Source organism: Canis lupus, chromosome 35, assembly GCF_003254725.2.
Source record: "Canis lupus dingo isolate Sandy chromosome 35, ASM325472v2, whole genome shotgun sequence".
Classification (NCBI taxonomy): Eukaryota; Metazoa; Chordata; class Mammalia; order Carnivora; family Canidae; genus Canis; species Canis lupus.
In genome coordinates, this window is record NC_064277.1 from 5928252 (window position 1) to 5947949 (window position 19698).

The 19698-nt window shown below is 44.5% G+C and overlaps 1 protein-coding gene and 1 long non-coding RNA gene across 4 annotated transcripts in view; one reads left to right on the plus strand and one right to left on the minus strand.

The window, feature by feature from the left end:
* Positions 1 to 19698, plus strand: part of FARS2 (phenylalanyl-tRNA synthetase 2, mitochondrial) — a 375390-nt gene that overhangs the window by 326577 nt on the left and 29115 nt on the right. The window lies entirely within an intron of this gene.
* Positions 55 to 19354, minus strand: LOC118353389 (uncharacterized). The gene is made up of 2 exons (XR_004812232.2): positions 18977 to 19354; positions 55 to 310 (listed from the first exon to the last, which is right to left on the minus strand). It is a non-coding gene; the product is annotated as an uncharacterized LOC118353389 (long non-coding RNA).

Below are 19698 nucleotides of genomic sequence, written 5' to 3' on the forward strand. Positions count from 1 at the left end.
TGTTTATGTGGGTGTTATACCTCTTGATGTTGACCATATTGAAATTTTTAAATGTGATATTTAAAAATACTTTATTAGTTCATATAGAGATAATGAAGCCATCGCATGTTAACATAAATAACATATTTTTAGGAGGAAAAAACTAAATCATAATGAAAAGAGTGGCATTGATTTACATGTTTTCAAATCCCTTTAATGTCCAGCTTGATAGAAAACAAGTGGCTTCATACATCTGCTTCTCCTTTCAATCTGGTGTTCCAAGTTGTTTTGGTTGAAGCACATGAAGAACATCCAACCTTGCCATGTGTTGCTGAAAAAGAGAGAGTATCTTAATAGCTTTTTAAGAAAATTGTGGATATTCTTTTTTGATATTACACCAAAGCTCAGCAAGTAGCAGTTTCTTAAAAGTTAGTTGTGCTGAGAATTCCGAAACAATATCAATGAACTTTTTATTATTTACACTAAAATCTGTCTTGCCGTTTGAATGGATCTTTTACAAATGCATGATTTGGGGACATCTAGCATTAGTCAAATGAAAAATATATGTTGACTAAGCCATGCAGCTCTTTAAAATGTTGATACATCTCATTATCCAAGATTTTAAAAATCACATTTATTAATAACACCACCATTCTTATCTGAAATGTCTTAAATATTGGGAAGTGTCAGCAGATATAAGTTGTCCATAATTCAGATTTCCACTTGAAAGCTTGATTTTTTTTTTTTAATCCTTGGCAAAATTGCTATCAGTTGTGACAGGCTCACTTGGTTCATTTCTGAGAAAATCTCTGCATCATCTGTCAGTAGTTCATGATGTTTCATGAAGGAAGTTGCTAGTTCATCTCATAATTCAAATGATCACAGAAGTGCTTTTCAAGCCTATATTTCAGTGTGTAGCAGATAGGCATCTCATTTAGTCACACAGAATATCAAAAAGTCACGTACACAAGGGCTAAGATATAATAAAGGCAATCATTTTTACTGCCTTTTCAAGGACATTCTTAAGTGAAACCAGATTGTTGTTTTTCCCTGCAAGTGTGAGATGGTAAGACATTTCAGCGGCCACCAGTAACAACAGATTGGCACTAACTACCATGACTTGTGTCGAGGTATCATGCCTTTTATCCACCTTTGCTTTTTTGCCAACATTACAAATGTCAACACAGTGAAAAGTACAAATAAAGTGTTATTCTTATGATACTGTTTTGACCTCACGAATCCCTGAAAGGGCCTTGGGGGCCCCCAGAGGTCTATATGAGATACTCAGCTTGACCTGTACAAGACTTTCTTCTTGTAGAGGAGCAAGAGAGAGAATTTAAAAAAAAAAAAAAAAATGCGTAAGATGCTATAACCAAAATAAAGCAAGGCTGTGTGTCAGCGGGCTGTTTGAGGTTGAGTGGTCATTCAAGCCTCCTCAGAGAAGGTGACATTTAAGAGAAAACTTCAGAGCAGTAACAACAGGACCGCTATTTCAGGCTCTGAAGCAAGAATGGCCCAGGAACAAAAAGAGAACCATGTTGCTAAGCGTAGTAAGTGAGGGGACATGGTATGAGGGAAGGTCAGCGAGATAGGCAAAGCCCACACTGGACTGGACCTTAGAAACCGAGGTGAGGGGCCAGCTTTTATGCTAAATTTGAGGAAGACATGGAGGGGATTGAGCCAAGCGATAGGTGACAGCCACCTTGTACTGCCCCCAGGAGGTGTCTTTGCCTCTTTGACCTCCTTTCTTCTGCAGATAACTTTATCCGGCTTTAAGATTCTAACTGCTGGTTGTAAAGTTGTGGATATAAGTGGAAAAATCCCCAAAGATGACGTAGAACATGACACTCTCCTTATACAATAAAAGTAACTTCCAAAAATATTATTATAGTCATGATATGGCTATGTAAAAAAGAAACCAAGGAGACAATAAACAGAAATTCGGAATAGTGATGACCTCAGATAAAGGAGTCAGGAGGACCAGTTCAGGGAAGACCACACGAAGAGATGGAGGTCCTCGTTAAAGTTCAAGTTCTAATGTTGAGTGGTGGCTTTGTGGGTGTTTATCACCTTGCCTTATTAAGAGCAGGTGACTGAGTGATAGCAGGCAGGCCACGAATGGGCCAGTCATTGGAGTCCATTGGGAGCCGCGGATAATGACTAACCCAGGCGACTGCACCAGAGTTTAATAGAAAAAGGAAGTACGAGTGGGAAAGATCCAAATCTAATACCTTTTTCACTTCTTCATAAACCAAAAGGCAACTTCCTAGGCCGTTCTAACCATAGCTGTGCAAATATCAACTATAGCATCTGGTTAAGAACTTGAGCTTCAGGGTAGAAGTGCGTGGATTCACGTCTTTGCCTTATGCCCTACCAACTGTGCAGCCGGACACACAGTACTGACCCCTCCAGGCTCTGTCTTCATCTGTAAGGTGGGATAATAGCAAACTGCCTGTCTTTGAGTTGTTGGGAAGATGTAATAAGATCACCTGTAAAGTGCTTATTACAAAATTTCTGTTAGTTTGGGGGGGAGGTTTGTGGGGGGGGGTGTAAAGATTCTCAGGTGAAAATTCTCATTCCTGTAAATACTCCCTGCTTCTTTCCATTTTTTTCTTTCTTTATGTAACTGAGGGAAACCAAGAATGGAGCAGGTTTGTTTTTTGTTTTGTTTGTGAGAAAAAGCTTGTTGAATCTCCTCTTAAGAATGTTTGAATTAAATTCCCTGGCCCGGGGATGATATTTTTATCTTATATGATTGTTCTTTGAACAAGCAGTAAACACACACACACACACACACACACAAACAAACAAAATGAAACTGGAAGGCTCAATGCTTTCTTCCTGAAAAGAGGCTTCAGGGCTTTAGGCCAAAATGTGGCTTGAAGTGAATTTTAGAAGCAGCCGCAGCTGGCGGTATCAGTTGTGAGGGGCCCTGCTGGTGACAAGCACACTCCCCCAGGACAGGGGAAGCACTCAGCAGAGCACCCACTGGGCTGCCTGCTGCCCAGGGACCCAGCAGGAGGAAGGGAGTGTGCTGGATCAGAAAGGAAGAGGCCCCCCGCCCCGGGATACCCGAGGGACCAAGCCAGGCAAGTGTACATTGCAGCACCCCTTTCCCTGAAATGCATGATTTCAGTTCCATCTTATAGGGGGTCGGAATCTCCCAGACCTGACGCCCTTAAGCTGACCCTGCCCCCCACTCTCAGCCAGTGACATCCACTGATCTGTTTTCTGACCCTATGCTTTTTCCTTTGCCAGAATGTCATAGACGTGGAATCATGCGCCATGTAAGTTCTTAAATTTGGTTCTTTCATTTAGCGTGATGCCTTCGAGATACATCCACGTTGTTGTATAAGAGTACTTCTTCCCTTCTTATTGCTGAGTTGTATTCCATTGTGTGAATGAACCACAGTTTATTTCTCCATTTTCCAGGGGAGAGAGATTTAGATCACTTCCAGTTTAGGGCAAATATAAATAAAGCTGCTCTAAACATTCACGTGCATTCATTTCCCTTTGGTAAATACCCAAGGGTGGGATTTCTGGGTCACTTAACTGTATATTTAACTTTATAAGAAACAGCTCTGCTGTTTTCCAAAGTGACCATACCATTTTACAGTCTTACCAGCAACATATATATATATGATGGTTCCAGTTGCTTAGCATCCTCATCAGCACTTGGTACTGTCAGATCTATTGTTTGTTCATTTGGTTAGCTTTTAGTCTAATAGGTGGGTGATAAATTATTATGTTTTTAATTTGCATTTTGCTAATATGAAATGATGTTGAGTACCTTTCATGTGCATATTTGCCATTTGTATATCTTTGCTGAATTGTCTCTTTGTATCTTTTATTTTTTTTTTTTTTTAGTTGGCTCCATGCCTAGTAAGGAGCCCAGTGCTAGACTTGAACTCACAACCCTGAAATCAAGGCCTGAGCTGAGATTAAAAGTCAGATGCTTAACTGACTGAGCCACCCAGGCACTCCTCTTTCATTCACTGTTTTAATTGAGTTGGGTTTTTTCTTTTTATTAAGGTTCATTTTTTCAATATTTTCTTTTATGGATCACATGTTTGGCATTGTATGTAAGAAATTTTCACCTAATCCAGGATCACAAAAATTTTCTTCTAGGTGCTTTGTAGTTTTAGGTTTACACTTAAGTTAATTTGAGTTAATTTTTGCAGAATGTACAAGATGTGAATTGAGGTTCCTTTTTTACTTTTTTTGCTTATGGACATCCAGTAGTTTCAGCACCATGTTCAGCACCATGACTCTCTTTTCTCCATTGAATTGCATTTACCCCTGTTTGAGAAATCAGTTGACCATGTGTGTATAGATCTATTTTGGGTTTTCTGTTCTATTTTGTTTATCCTTTCTTTAATACTACAATGGCTAGATTACTATTGCTTTTATAGGAAATCTTGAAGTCAAGTGCAAGTCCTCCAGTTTTGTTTTTTTACAAAATTGTTTAAGGTATTCCTTTGCTTTTTTTATAAAATTTAAAATCAACTTGCTCATTTCTACAAAAACTCCTCCTCAGAATTTGGTTGGAATTGGGATGCCTGGGTGGCTCAGCGGTTGAGTGTCTGCCTTTGGCCCAGGGCATAATCCTGGAGTCCCAGGATCAAGTCCCACATCAGGCTCCCTGCATGAAGCCTGCTTTTCTCTCTGCCTATATCTCTGCCTCTCTCTCTCTCTCTCTGTGTCTCTCATGAATAAATAAATAAAATCTAAAAAAAGAAAAAAAAAGAATTTGGTTGGAATTGTATTGAATCTATAGAGTAGTCTGGGAAGAACTGACATCAAAATATTCTCTTTCAATCCATGATCATGGTATATCTCATCATTTTAAATCTCCATGTGTTTGTATTTTTCATCACACATATCTGGCACTTATTTTTAAAAATTTATTCTTACATGTCTTTTCATGCTAATGCAAATGGCGCTGTTTTTATTATATTTTGGTTTTCAGTTCATTGGTAGTTTATAGAAAAATGGATTTTTTAAATGCTGATTTTGTGTTTTGTGACCTTACTAAATTCTAGTAGTTTTGTTTTTTTTAAATAGATTCTTTTGGGTTATCTATGTGGCCAAATCATGACATCTGTGAATAAGAGGATTTTATTTTTTTCTGTCCAACTCATTCCTTTATTTGTTTTTCTTACCTTCTTTCACTGGCTAGGATCTCTAATATGATGCTTATTATTGTTTATTATTAATTTATTCTTCATGAGTTTATCATATTGGTCCTCTTGGAAGACGTTATTCATTCATTCCTTCATTCATTCACCAGACATGTCTTGAATATCAAGTGACAGGTTTTCTACTTGGCACTATATGGATTATAAGAAAAATAGCTTACCTAAATTTTTTAGAATTTAGGCTTATGTAGGAAATGTAAGATATTTACCCAAATGAGAATAACATTAGGTTAAAAAAGTATGGGTCATGAGATGCCTGGATGGCTCAGTGGTTGAATGTCTGCCTTCAGCTCAGGGAGTGATTCCTGGGTCCTGGGATTGAGTCCTGCATGGGGCTCCCTGCGGGGAGCCTGCCTCTCCTTCTGCCTGTCTCTGCCTCTCTCTGTCTCTCATGAATAAATAAATAAAATCTTTAAAATAAATAAAAACTCAGAAACCCTAGAAGGAAGGTGAAGCAGGAAGAATGCCCTCCAAACACCACTCCTTCCAAACTTTGAAGGTCAGCCAGAAATATGGGATGGGCTACAACTCAAAGGGAAGGAAAAATGTGAGGTATGAGGGGCAGTGGGATGAGCGCAGGGACTAATGAGAAGAGAGGCCAATGAGAAGAGGAGTCGTGTGCAGCTGTGTACTCTTAGCCCTCTCCTTCCCTGTGTGAATCTCAGTGTCAAGGCTGGGAGGAGATATCACAGTACCTGGTTTCTGGAACTCAGAGGAAAGGGAGAGCTGAGTGGTATGGGAAGAGGAAGCTCCTTGACCAGAAAGATGGGTAATATGTGCATATTCAGAAATAGAGGAGAACCTTCTAGGCCGAGGACAGGAAAGATAGACTAAGGATTACTAGCCCAGAGCAGTGATACTGGACCCCCTGCTCATGCTTTTGTACCTCATGCATGGAACAGAGCAGCATGCAATGGGCTTATAGGAAGAAAGCTAGAACAGGACTCTGGAAGCAGGTTGTATGGGGCCTGAGTGCCGCCTAATGGGTTGGAACCGAACCTGATAATCAGTGGGAGAGGAGAAAAGAATTTTGAGCAGGGAAGAAAATGAAATCGGAGTTTTGAGGTAGTGATTATAAAATGGTTCCAAGTGTGGCCTCTCCAGCTGGGCTGCCTGGGTTCAAATCCTCGCCACTAGCTGTGGAAAGAGCCTGTCCCTCTGGTTGCCTCAGTTTCCACACCTGTGAAACAGGAATAATAGGTACTTGTAACGATCAGATGAGTGGATACATGTGAAACTCTTGGAATAGCGCAGGGCATGTGAAGAAGTGCTGTACAAGTGTTACCTTGCATTATGCTTATCAGCATTGTCATCGTTGTTATTTTAGGAAGCTTAATTGGAAGGAAGTGGGTGAATTTAAGCGGTTACGTGACTGCACAGTGAAGCACACCAGCCTTGTGAGGCCTGACTTTAAAAGTCTGGATGTGCTACCCACCCCTACCATGGCACTTGGCTGCGGGTTCTTCCCTCTTCTTCCACCCCGGCAGTTGCAACGCAAATAGAAACTTTGCTCTTTTTTTTTTTTTTTTCCTCTTTAAAATGTTTGTCTTTCTGATCCTCGCTTGGGTTAATCACGCTCTGGAACCTCTTCACCAGAGTGTGTAACAGATGTGTGCACGTTTAGGGCTATGTAGATTTGGGGAGTGAATTTTCAAGCGCCTCATTCCCGAGCCAGCAGGCCCCTGTGCGGGGGATGCAAATTTGATGTCTGGAGCCCACCATCAAGATGATAACTATGAAGACTGCAGCAAATAGGAAAATATTTAGACAATAATGTTAAATGAAACAAAACCTAAAATTGTGCATACATCACATAACTATGTGGAAATATGGGTACATATTGGCAAGGACTGCAAAGAAATGCAGACACATGACGACATCTGTGTTAAGATGCGAAAAACATGAGCACATTAATTGCTTTTCCTTTAGTGTTTCTCTGATTGTCTTAACAATATGTGAAAAATAGAGAAAAGAGAGGAGGAGGCACGAGCCTCCATCCCCCCCTTCCTGACCTAAGAGACCCTTGCTACCGAATAGCCATTGCTTGAGCAGAGAATGGAAGCTATGGAAGGGTAGAGAGCATCAGTAGTTAGCGAGGCCATGGTCCCCAGAGCCGAGGTCTGTTCTGCACCCTCTAGCCCCCAGAATTCATCCATCTGGCTCCCACCAGTGGCTCCCACACTCGCTCCCAGCAGCAGAGGGCCCTCCCTTCTGTGCATACAACACTCCCCAGTGACATGGGATGCACATGTCTCGTCCTTAGGCCATCACAGTGATGGTCTCAATTAAACAAACATGATTCAGATTCCAGCTTTGTCACTGTCTTGTGCAAATGGTGGGACCTTAGCCTCCTTGAGCCTCACTTTTCCCATCTGTAAAATGGAATTAACAACATGTTTTTGCAATGGGCTAGTAGGAATAGCATAAATACAGTGCTTGGCACCCAGGAAATTGCTTAGTAAATAGTTGTGGTTCCTGTATGTGGCGGGGGGGGGGGGGGGTGGTGGGGACGAGGTGCAGGGGTGGGGGGGGTTACAGGTTGTTAAGAATCGTTATTAGTTTATTGGAGAGAACTATCATTCAACGGCTAGCTCACACGCTGCCGCCTTCATGAGGTCAGATCCCATTCTTCTGCCCGGAGCTGCTTCTCTCTCCACTGGTCTCCTGGAACATTTTGTTTCTACCTATTTCACAGCATCTGCTACTTGCTCTGTGGCAACAGTGTCCTTTGAATGCCTTATCACTTTTCAGAGGTAGCAGCACAATGCTGAGTGGCCAGAACAAAGGAGAGAAACGAAGATCAGAAATGCTACCCTGGTGGGGTTCGGGTAATTTTGAAGGAAGTGCATTCAGGGCACCTTCTGGTGTCAGCCCTGTGACCCAGGATGTATTTGAGTCTAGAACAGGCAGTGAAAGGGAGTCATCTGAAACGAGGAGGGCCTTTCCACATCCCTCAAGTCATCCTTCCAACGTGGTCCCCAACTCTGCGGATGTGAAGGGGGCCTCCTCCATATCTGTGTGGTCAGAACCTGACCCTGTGAACCCACGACACTGCTCAGCCCTGCACAGCAGCTGTGACATTGCCATGTTGCTCTTACCTGTTCTCATCTTCTGTATCTGCCACCCTCTGAGGCAGTGCTTGGAACATTGTCAGCACGCGGTACATATTTCTTAACGGCTGCATTAATCAATTCAGTCAGACAAAGTGGGTCTGAAGAATTCACAGACTGAGGTCCCACAAGGATCTCATTTGCAGGTACGTTTCCCTCCAATGCACTGGGACCACCTGGAAAAGTTCCTCGAGCTCCTGTCACATCTGCGCATTGCCCTGTGTCCTCGGTGCTTAGAAATGCAATGCAAGGGATGCCCAGAGAGAATGAATTCTAATTGAGCTTCCTGCCTCAAGGCCAAGGTCGATCCGCCTGTGCAGTTAGAGGGGCCACCAGGTGAATGAAGCTGTTAGTGGGGAGGTAATGTGGATGAAAGGTCGTGGGAGCCTGGCCTACTGTGGGCGCTTAATGGTACTGAATAATTGAAAGAATAAAGTGATAGATGGGTGAATGTTGCATTGACGAACCCGCGATGATCTAAGGGGGTCCTAGAACATTTGCAAATTGGTCATTAATGTTTCATCCTTTGTTCATCTCCAGTGGTAGCAGGAATTTGCAGCCACAGGGATGCGGCTCCGTGAGAGACTGCGCTAGAGGAGGCACGGCTGGCCTGCAAGGCTGCCCGTCATTTGGGTTTATTTCATAGTGGTCTAATGGCTGGCAGTGGCCTGCTGTGCCTTACTCGTGCTCAGAAGGGACTCGGCTGCTTTCACATTGTGACATTTGGAGGGGAGTCATGGATTCTAGAGCATTCCATCTTTATCGGGGTTTTGCTGTTGTTTTGCTTTGCCTGGTTTTGAAGCGAGGTTTGCTAAAGCTGAAATGACTGTTTATTCATGATGGGGAGGGGACAAGGAGGGATGGGGAATAATAATTCTCTTCATCTAGAAAGAACGCCTTCTCCAAAATGATTTTTGCTGTTGGCAAAACTGAGAACATACTCACATGATTCTCTCCGTGCAGTAAGTGACAGGGAAAACACGTCGTGCGCTGTGGAGAGCTATAACTGGCGGCGGTTGGCTTAAATCAGGAGAGCCTCCGTTTGCACAGCTCACTCCACTTAGGAGAACCTGGCTACAGGAACGAAACGGAGGCTCGTTGTAGAACATTAGAGACGTCAGGTCCAGTCGTGAGCCTCCTGTGGTTGGGCTTTTTCAAGAAATAACCAGGTACTTGCCCACCGTGAGCTGCACTTTTAGGTAAAATTTTCGACTCTGCCGCCGCCCTGCCCTCCATCTGGGGGACCTGCCAGTTGAAGCTGTCCACCCCAAAGCCACCCGACACCCTGCCTGAGCTCACCAGTTCTTCTGCTGACCTTGGAAGGGGGCCCCCTTGTCTCCAGCACTGGGCAGCGTGCTTTGCAGTGGCCGGCCCTGCAGCCTGTACCCAGGAAGCTGGTGGTAGGTTCCAGTGGCTCTCGGCATCTGCAGAGCTCACTCGTCCCACAGATGGCTGTTATTTCCATGTCTCACAATTAGCTGGAAAGGGCACTTAAGTGAAGCAGGCATTTAGTCCGTCCCCAGCAGAATCCATCCTCCTGCTGCAGGAGGGAGCCAGGCCCCATGCAGCTGGTGCTTGGAGTTGGTTTTAAGCGCATGTTGACTCGACATCCTCTCAAGGGAACTGAACAAATGGCTTGTGCTAATGAGTGAGGAGGACCAGAGCCCCGTCAACCCCCCGGCAGAGCCAACTGGGGCCTGTCGAGTGTCCTGAGTCATCATCCCCAGGGCAGAGCAGAGGGCCGACCACCCTGAGCTTCACCTTGAGCTGAAGCTCCAGCCTAGCCACCCCAGTCTCGGAGCCGGCCCCCCGGGGGTGGGCGCAGAGGAGACCGAGGCAGGAATATCCAAGAGATGGAGCAAGGAAGCAGGGCTAGGCACACCGCCTTAGAATGGGGGGGGGGGGGGGGTTGTTCAGAAAAGGCAACATGCATCCACCTGTATGTGTATTTTACTTTTCTCTTGCAGATGTTTGGGATGTGGCCAAGGCTCTGTATTCCACGCTCTGTCTCCTCTCTTCTCTCTGTCTTTCCCCTCCAGGGATGGGCATGTCAGCCATTCACAGGTGCCCATGCCCTCGTTCTTCTAAGCACGAGCTGTCCTCGCCTTGTTTTTGTTTTCTATTTGCTTGTTTTTGAAGCACAGAGTTGTCAAGTATAAATTTACTCATCATATTCCTCCACTTAGCCTCAGAAAACTTGCTTGTTTCCCAAGGGACTGACCTGAATCACTCTCCAGCAGGGTCTGTCGACGTTGGCGCTGTTGACATTCTAGAGCGGGATAATGCTTTGCTGGGGGTGCTGTCCTGTGCTTGGTAGGATGTTGACAGCATCTCTGGCCTCTGTCCCCCATATGGCACGAGCACCACGCCCCACACACACACCAGTTGTGACAACCAAAAATGTCTCCAGACGTTGCCAGATTTCCCCTGGTTAAGAACCACTGCTCTACAGAAATTCTGCCAAGAAAAGCCTCCCATTTTAAACATATGCCAGTCCACATGGTGGCATGGGTTGCTCTTAGTTATTAAACCCTGTGTATTATTTCTTCATTTATTCACCTATTTACCCATTGAACCATCCATCTGCTCATCCAGCTAAGTAGCCAACAATCGACCCACAGAATAATAGTGCCTTTGGAGCTAAACATTCTGGAATTTAAATTTTGACTTTACTGCTTACCGACTGTATGACCTTAGATTTAACTTCCCTATGCCTCACTCTCTTCATCTGTAGGAGAGGAGAAAACAGTGCCCAGTTCATGAGATACACAGCAGGACCGGGATTAGATGGGGCTTCGTGGAGATGATGATGTTTTGGAGTCGGGTAAAGACCGGTGGCAGAGATTTTGAGTGGAAGGCAAAGGCCGAAAGCTAGTGAGGAGAGACTGAATTGGGCCATGTTTAATGAGCACTGAGAGGAGGAGGTATTTTTCTGAGATTGCAGAATTGAAAAGATCTAGAAGTAGAGGCCAGAGAAAGTGAAGAATCTAAGATGATCTCAAGACTTTGAGTATCCAGGTGCCTTGGAGAATGATGGACTGTGATCAGAGTGATGGCACCCAGTGAAAAGAGCAGACATGGGAGGGGAGAGGGACTTAGTTTGGGCTAGGTTGGGTCTGAGTCCTGTGGACATGAAGTTAGCTAGAGGTGCTGAGCGGGTGTTGGGATGTGTGGGCTTGCAGGAGAAGTCAGCACCCAGGTTCTCTAGATAAAGGTGGCAACTTGAACCATGTGCTTGGAGAACGCAAAGAGCATAACCGGGGAAGAGAAAAGGGTCAAGTTTAGGTCCTTTGGGAGCACCCAGCCATACATGGGAGCAGATGAGTTGTAAGACCGCAAATGTAGAGCCCAGGAAGTAGCAGTCAGAAGTTAACTAAGATTTCCAGGAGCACAAGGTCATGGAGGCTAATGGAAGTTTCAGAGAGGAATATGGGATTGGCTGAGACATGCTCACGAAGGTCCAGATGAGTGAAGATGGAGTAATAGAGCTCAGGTGGGCACTGAAGGTTACCAGAGACGTTCAAATACGTAGTTACAGGACAATGGTGTTAATGGAGCCCCCATACTTCAGGATGAAGTGTAGAGGCAAGAAGTATAATATTCCATTTCGAGAAATTGTTCAACAAAGATGAGCACCACAGGAGAGTTTCCTTTCAAAAACTTTATGAGGGAAATATGAGCCTTTTTCAGGGAGAAAGAACGATTGAAGACAGACAAGATGATTAATGCGGAAACAGCATGAGTTCGAAGGCACTGAATGTTTGGAAAGAGGATATAGATGCTTCTGTTTTTGAGACCATGGGGGAGACTGGAAAAGAGAGTATGTATCAGCTGGTCTTGAGCAAGAAGATGATTTCAGCTGACCTCAGGCCTAGATCGCCCTGTAAAGAAGGAATTTTTACAAGGTCAAAAGGATCTTTGTCCAATTCGAACTGTTCTCCTTGGCTTTGTTTTCCCTAGATATGTCATAGGGCAGTAATTCATTATCATTAGTTAATATGTCTGAGCCCAAGAACAGGAGAGAGAAGTGAAGATTCCTTCTAAGAGCTCGTATACAATCGACAAAAATATCCTTCACAAAGGACAGATTACACAAAGAGTTGCCAGTCTTGCAGAGGTCATGAGCTAAGTCTTCACTTAATCACTCCTATTAAATGGTCCTCTTGTTAGCAGTAATTTTACTTCCCCAAATCATTGTGATTAGTAACTTTATCATGTGCTTGTTATGTTCTAAGAGCTTCACATGAATTAATTCAGTGAGTCACTCAGCCCTATAAGGTACTTTAAAGGTGAGGCAACCAAAGCACAGCAAGGCGAAGTAACTTGCCCCACGTCACACAGCGGCTAAGGGGCAGGGCTGGAATACAGACCCACGCAGCCTGGCTCTACACGCACTGGCTCTAAGACCACATGCTCATCGTCTAGAGGCAACACTGAGACCTGGATGTGGGTGTGACCACCATACCATCCAGGAGAACCCATGATCCAGGGAAGGTCAGCTGATCTGAAAAGATGACAGACCCTAAACACTTAAGAGAATTGGAGTAGTGGGAGTTTTTAAAAGGCATGTAGAAAAAAAAAAGCCATGAAGCGGCCAGGAAATGCAACAGACCCCAGGGACCCCCACCCCCACGCCACCATGCAGAGGAAGATACCTCTCTTCCCATTTGCCTTTCCTCTTCTCCTTCCCCTTCCTCCTTTCCCTCCCTCTTCTTCTCTGTGGGTACCCCTTTCTCCATACAGCCCACGAACCTCTCCTCTTTCTCTCTGGGAGTAAGGAGATCCTCAGTCCCCTGCCCCCCAAGTCCTCCCAGATGCTCCCCACTTGTGGGCTCACGCCATGGGCTCCTGCCCCGTGTGGATTAGGAGCCACGGGTTGGGCATTTTCCATGGGCAGGAGCATGGTTTCTAATGAGCAGCTTCACTCTGTCCTACCCTCTGATATCCTGTACATTCCGCTGTGGGTAGTGTCCTGTCCTGTCCTGTCCTGGGGGCAGAAGCTGGGCCGTATTGTTTGTCTCCTGGAGCTCAGGAGTCCCTTTGCAGTGCAATTGCATCCCAAGCCTATGGGGCAGTCACTCTGGGGCACATTGTCTGACCTCCATCTTCTCAGACATCCTTTCCCATTAAAAATTGAAGATGATAACAGCAGGGCCCCTTGGTCCCTCTCAGTTCCTCAGTATTTGCTAGCCACAGCTGGGCACCTTTTGCTTCTCAGTGGCCTGAAGTGATTTGTCACGTCACGTGTCATCTGGGCCACACCGTGGCCCTGCCACGTCAGACCCTCTTGTAGCCCATGCGAGTGGAAGCTGTTTTCCCGCATTCTCTGCCCCCTCTTCTGCTGTCCTCCCCTGGGGTCCTGCTGACCCCATTGCTGTGACAGACTTGCACAGCGGTCCCTCTGGGACTGTGCGTACAGTTTTGCATTGCTTCCTAATATGCATCCTTCCTCGTTGATCAGAAGCCACTGAAATAATACAGCAAATATTGCTCATCACCAGTCATTGTATCAGCCACTGAGCTAGGTGTTAGGGACGCAGAAGTGAATGAGCTGTCCTTAGAAGTGACGGACGTGTCAACAAATGGCTCTAGTGACACAAAACACGACTATAATGAGAGGTACATATGGGGTGCTATTGTGATAAAGCATGTGAACCTCTCTTGGAGGGCTGCAGTGAGGCTTTGAGAGGTTAATGCCTGGAACTGCAGGCAGGTGTGTCTGGCACATAGCAGGTACTCCGCACATGTTAGCTGTCAATGTTCTTATCCATTCCCTTCCAGCCTACTTCCCCAAGTTCCAATATCAAGCCACAGATCGGGTATTCAGAAATGATTCTTAATTACAGTGAGTCAAATGAGGAAATGAGTGTTGGGCCCATCAGGAGAGAATTAGAGACGTCAGAGAGAAGATGGATGTTATGGGTGGTGCAGTTGGGAGGGGAGAGTCTGGGAAGAAGAGACTGGATCCTGTGGGCACAAGAGACTTTCCTCCCAGATCAGCCTCCCTCCTCAGTCCTAGTCACTGGTCACCGGAGGGCCCCTGGTGTCTCCTCACAGCTTCTCCCCAGAGATAGGACCTTTTCACACACATAACTTTCAAAAAAAATCCAAAAGTCAGGAACACTTGAGAGCCTATTCCTCTATTCACTCTTCTTTAGATTTGGATCACTTTTCCAATCATTTATCGACTCCTTTCTGTGATCCAGATACCATGTGAGACCCTAAAACACCCCCGTGGACAAGACAATCCTGTCACAGAGCTGAATCCAGCAGGACAGACCACACAGGCCACAGGGTCCGAGCTGCCTTGCCCTGCCCCCCAAATTCCCTACCACCTCTAACAATAAGGTAAAGGGAAGGGTCACGCTTGCATTCCCTTTTCCCAGGTTGAGGTTTTGTGTGATTTAAACTTATTTGCAGACAATTAACCCTAAGGTCAAAAAAGCACACCCTTCTGCCTCTGCAGAGAGTGAAAGCAGATTTTTGAAGAGAAGCAATCGCTGTATAGAATTAAAAGCTTCTTGATGAATAATGCTGTCGTTACGCAGGGAGGAAATTACAGTAGCACTTTCTGCGATGTAATTAAAAAACCAAAAAAGCAAAGATGAATGAAATACCCACAAGTGAAAATGGGATTTGGTTTTCAACAGAGGAAATTGAAGCTGTGTCAGTCACATGGTTTTCATTTCCCAGTCTAAGTGAAGTGTGTCCTGAATCATTTCAAATTGTAGAAGGGAATCTCATGGCACATTTCCTTTAACCTTTATAATACCGTCTAAAAAAGGAGATTTTTACTCTAAAAAGATGGGATGTTTTTGTTTTGTTTTGTTTTTTTTCCCCATCCTAACCACAGACTCTCTAAAATACCAAAAGCATTTCATAGACCCAGCTGAGGCCATAATCCATTTTTTTTTTCTCCTTCTCACCACTGCCACACCCTGATTCCCCTGGTCACATTGGTTCTCCCATTTTCAATCTAACCACCTTTGCTTGAGAACATATAAGATTAGCAGTCCAGAGCTGGGCTTGTCAAAACCACGGAGTCTACCCTGTACTCTTCGATGTGATCTCTTTTCTCAGTGTGGTGTGATCAAGCCTGCTGCACATGGCAGCGGGAACCACTGGTTCGGAAGTCAGACCCAGGTTCTTCTCCTCCCAGCCTAGTTACTTGTCATGTAACCTGTGAACTCCGAAACCCTTCTGAACTTCATTTCCTTGATGTATAGAATAGAGGCTGTAACAGCCTCTTCCTTAGAGTTGCAAGAATTTAATCAATTGATAGATATTTGAATGTCTAATACATAGTAAGTACCCAAGAAATCCCAGCTATTCTCATCCCGTCGTCGGTATTGTTGGAAATAACCATGGGATTCAAGAGTGCAAAATTGGTGTTATAGCTAAGGGATTTGGGATTACCAGCACCGGTTGTGGACAGTCGCAATTTTAAACATTGTGGGCAATGGAGTATATAGTCTGACAAATTCTTGGAATTCTGGAAAGCGGGGCTGGAGCTGGAGGCCTATCTAGAGGCCTTTAGAGACCTCTTTCACTGCCCCACACCCCAGATCTCAGAGTTGTACCACTGGAGGACAAGGAAGTAAGGTCCTGAATCTATGTTTTCCTGAGAAAAGAAGATATGGCTAGCTCTCCTCCCAGGCAGGGCAAAAGAGCTGATCTTCTTTAAGACTCTAAGTACATGGAATTAGGGAATAGGTCTTGGGCCTCTGATCTTTCCACTGTGAGGAAAAGCAAGAAGGACACTGGGGAGAACCATGCCTCTGTGGGCGCCATTCTCACTCTGCAGTCTCACACTCAGGCTGGGTGCTGGAATTTGACCCATCAGATTGGGGTCCCTCTCCTTAGAGGGAGAACAAGGAGGTAACAGTGATGACGATGACAACAGTGAGCCCTTGCACGGCACTTCATATGGCCAGGTGATACTTTAAATGCTTTATATAAATTATCTTATTTAATCCTCATAGTACTCCTTTGTTATACATATTGATGTTATGCTCACCTTCTACAAAGGGAGATTGCAGAAAAAAGGAGGATAAGTTATTAGAGCCTAGAGAATTCCTCTATAAATAAAGAGGATGGACGGATGGACAGATGGATGGACAGATGGCTAGGATAGTGTACCTTTCTATAGATAGATAATTCTTCTCTTCCTCTTCTTCACAACCGTTGGCCTCCAAAACGACCATCCCGGTAAAGTAAGCAGCCTTGCAGAAGATTAAGCCCAAACATATCTTCTAGTTATTTTGCAGATTATATTAAAATGCAAAAGAAGATTATTAGTTATTAATTTTAAAACAAAAGCTAGAAACATATATTCCGTTTAGCCTCAAGGGATTTTTTTTTAATATTTGTACCCCTGGCTATTCATTATAGAATTGTTGTCTTTCCATGAAAGACTCAGAGAGGTTAAGTAACTTACTGAGGGTCACTGAGCTAGTAAGTAGCAGAGCTGTAATCTGCTTCCTGGTTCTCTAATTCTGTCAGCTACCATTTCCATGTCTTTCTCCCGTTACCCTGTGCTTTATGTGGTAGCTCACAGGTCACATTAGTGGCCTGAACCAAGGAAAATGTGGGGAGATGAGTGATTAAAGGGGTGGGTCTTTGTAGTAAGAAATTAGCTCCTGGCCCAGATTTGACTCCCTTACTTCATGCTCTCTAGCTGCTTACCCTTGCTGGGCCTCCATTCTCCTGGGGTGGTTGTGAGGATTGGATGAAATAATGATGTAAAGCATCAGTGCATAAGTGATAATTGTGGTTATAATTAATAGTATGCCATATGCCCTTGGCTACATTCTCTTAGGAATGCTTTGCCTACTAGTAGAGCAGTGCCAAGTCTAAAAGGCCATTATAAGCCTCTGAGTATTATTCCTATTAATGATCGTCATCTGTAAAAATCACGTCCTAAACCTCCAAGTTCACTTTTTGCCAAGTTGAGTCCACCCCTTGCCTGTTGAACACACCCTGCGGGACTGGCCATGTCTCTGTGACACCATACTCTGTAGTGTGTCATGTTGACTTTTCAAAGATTGTAAGGAAGGTTGGGAGTCACAGTGGCCATTGATGTTTCCGTTTTAGGGAGCTGTTCTCAGGATGATTGCAAAGCTGATTTGAACCATTCAGAAGAGGGATGGTTAGTAGGTTAGTTATCTATCGCTATGTAATGAATTACCCCCAAAACAGCATGGCTGAACACAACAGACGTTTCGTTGTCTCACAGTTTCTGTAGCCAGGAATTACAGAGTGAGCGTGTTGACTGGATGATACTGGTACCAGGTCCGTCAGGGGATTGCAATCAGGACTGGGGGACAGGGTGGCAGGGGGCCTGTATCATGTAAAGGCCTGATTGGGGCTAGAGGCTCTCCTTCCAAGCTTACTCTCTTGGCTGTGCCAGGAGACCTCAGTTCCTCCATGGCCATTGGTCAGAAGTGTAGCTCTTCCCCCCGTGGCCTTCCCTGCAGCCAGGGTGGCAGCTGGCTCCCATGAGCAAGTGACCAAAGAGAATAAGGCAGCAGCCATGATGTGTTTCATAACACATCATCACCTCCGCCGTAGTGTGTGGCCACACAGACCACCCATGGTCCAGCTGGGAGGGAACCACATGGGGTGTGAATGTCAGGAGGTGGGGATCACTGGGGGCCCCTCAGAGACTGGCTACCACAGGTGGTACATTCACATCTCTGGACAACTGAGAGAAGCGTATGTGATCTTTACAACCATGGTCTCTAAAAAAAACCGAACCCGATGGGGTAAGCAGCCTCTTACAGGAAATCTCAATCCACATTTATTCCAAGACACGTCAGCTAATTATTTTGTGGATTATAATAAAATGCGAAAAGCCCAATGATCGTGTTAGTTTTGAAACAAGAGTGAGAAACATATTTCCAGTTTAACCTCAAGGGATTTTTTTTTAACTCTATATACTCCCGGCTATTTATTGTAGAAGTGGCCACAGAACTTTAAATATAGACCAGCATGAATTCAACTCTTACAAATTTAAAACCATCGGAAGTGCCAGAACACTTCTTTTTCAGTCCAAGAAGGAGTTCTCTAAGAGTGGTGGCTAAATGCATAGCAAACCAATTGACTGCTTCAGCATCTGTAATATAGAATAATTTGCATTCCCTCTGACTCATCTCTTTTCTGTTCCTATAATTCCTATTCGTATCTGAGGCTGGACCGTCTCTCCCTCCACCCTAAGCCAGATTATTTTGAGTAAGACATTGATTTAAGCTTTCTCTACTTTCACTTTGTCCTGTGAACTAACATAAGGAAATGCAATCTTACAGGCCAAAGTTCATAGGCCCTGTGCATGAGCAACACAGCCAAGTTCACTAGAAGGAAGATCACACAGTTCTTAGAAAGACAAAGTTGCACAACCAACACATCACGTATATACACCCAGAACCACTGACGGGGATCCTTAAAGGTGGTGGGGGGACAGAAGACCTATCAGAAGAAGATCCTATAGGAAGGCAGGCAAGCCCCTCCTCCCTCCCTGCAGTAGCGTGAGCAGCAGATGGTATCGGTTGGCTGACCCTACATCATCCATGACTCTTATCCTGGGCCTAGAGGTGGTTGTGCAACCCAGGTCCAGCCAAAGAATAAACAGGAGTTTCTGGACGAGGTTTTCCTGAAAGGCTTTTTACCTAGGACAGTCTTCTGACTTCTTACCCTGCAAGCCTTCTCCCATCGCTCCGGCTGGGGCGTAGATGGAGCAGCCATCTTGTAACCACTAGGCAGTACACATAAGACAGCAGCCTCTGCCTAGGGATGGGGGAACAAAAAGAAGAGGCTGGATCCCTCATGCCATCACTCACAGCTGCTTTGGTCTGCACACCTCCAGGCGTGTGTTAGATGTGTTTCAGCCAGGTCAGCTTTTTTTTTGTTGTTGTTCCACGCAGCTACACTCATCAGAACTGACACACAGTGTGGCTCAGATCTCTGAAGATAGAGAATACGTTGTTCTGTTGCAGACAGTCAAAGGAAATGGGATCCTAAAGGAAACACAAATAGAACAGGAGCCTTGAATGTACATGCCTGCAGTCTTAAAGAGAGAGGTCAACGAATGAGATATTCAGGAAGTGATCAAGGATGAATGACACAAATGGGATGCATCATCTTTACTTAGAAATAAAATGGCAAGGTCAGCAGACTTTTTCCTGTTTACCAGATACAAAGTTATCTACATCATTATAAGGAGTGTTTTTATTGCCAGAAACATCTAACTTTTATAAAAGCTTAAAGTAATTTTTTATCATTATTTCTGCAAAATGTTTTTATTAAAGGAAACACCATATGGTAACAGAAAGAAGAGTTAGTTACAAGTCACGAAGCTAGTCACAGATTTCTTTCCAACAGTTAAATTCGAAATACTTATCACAGACCCTACATTT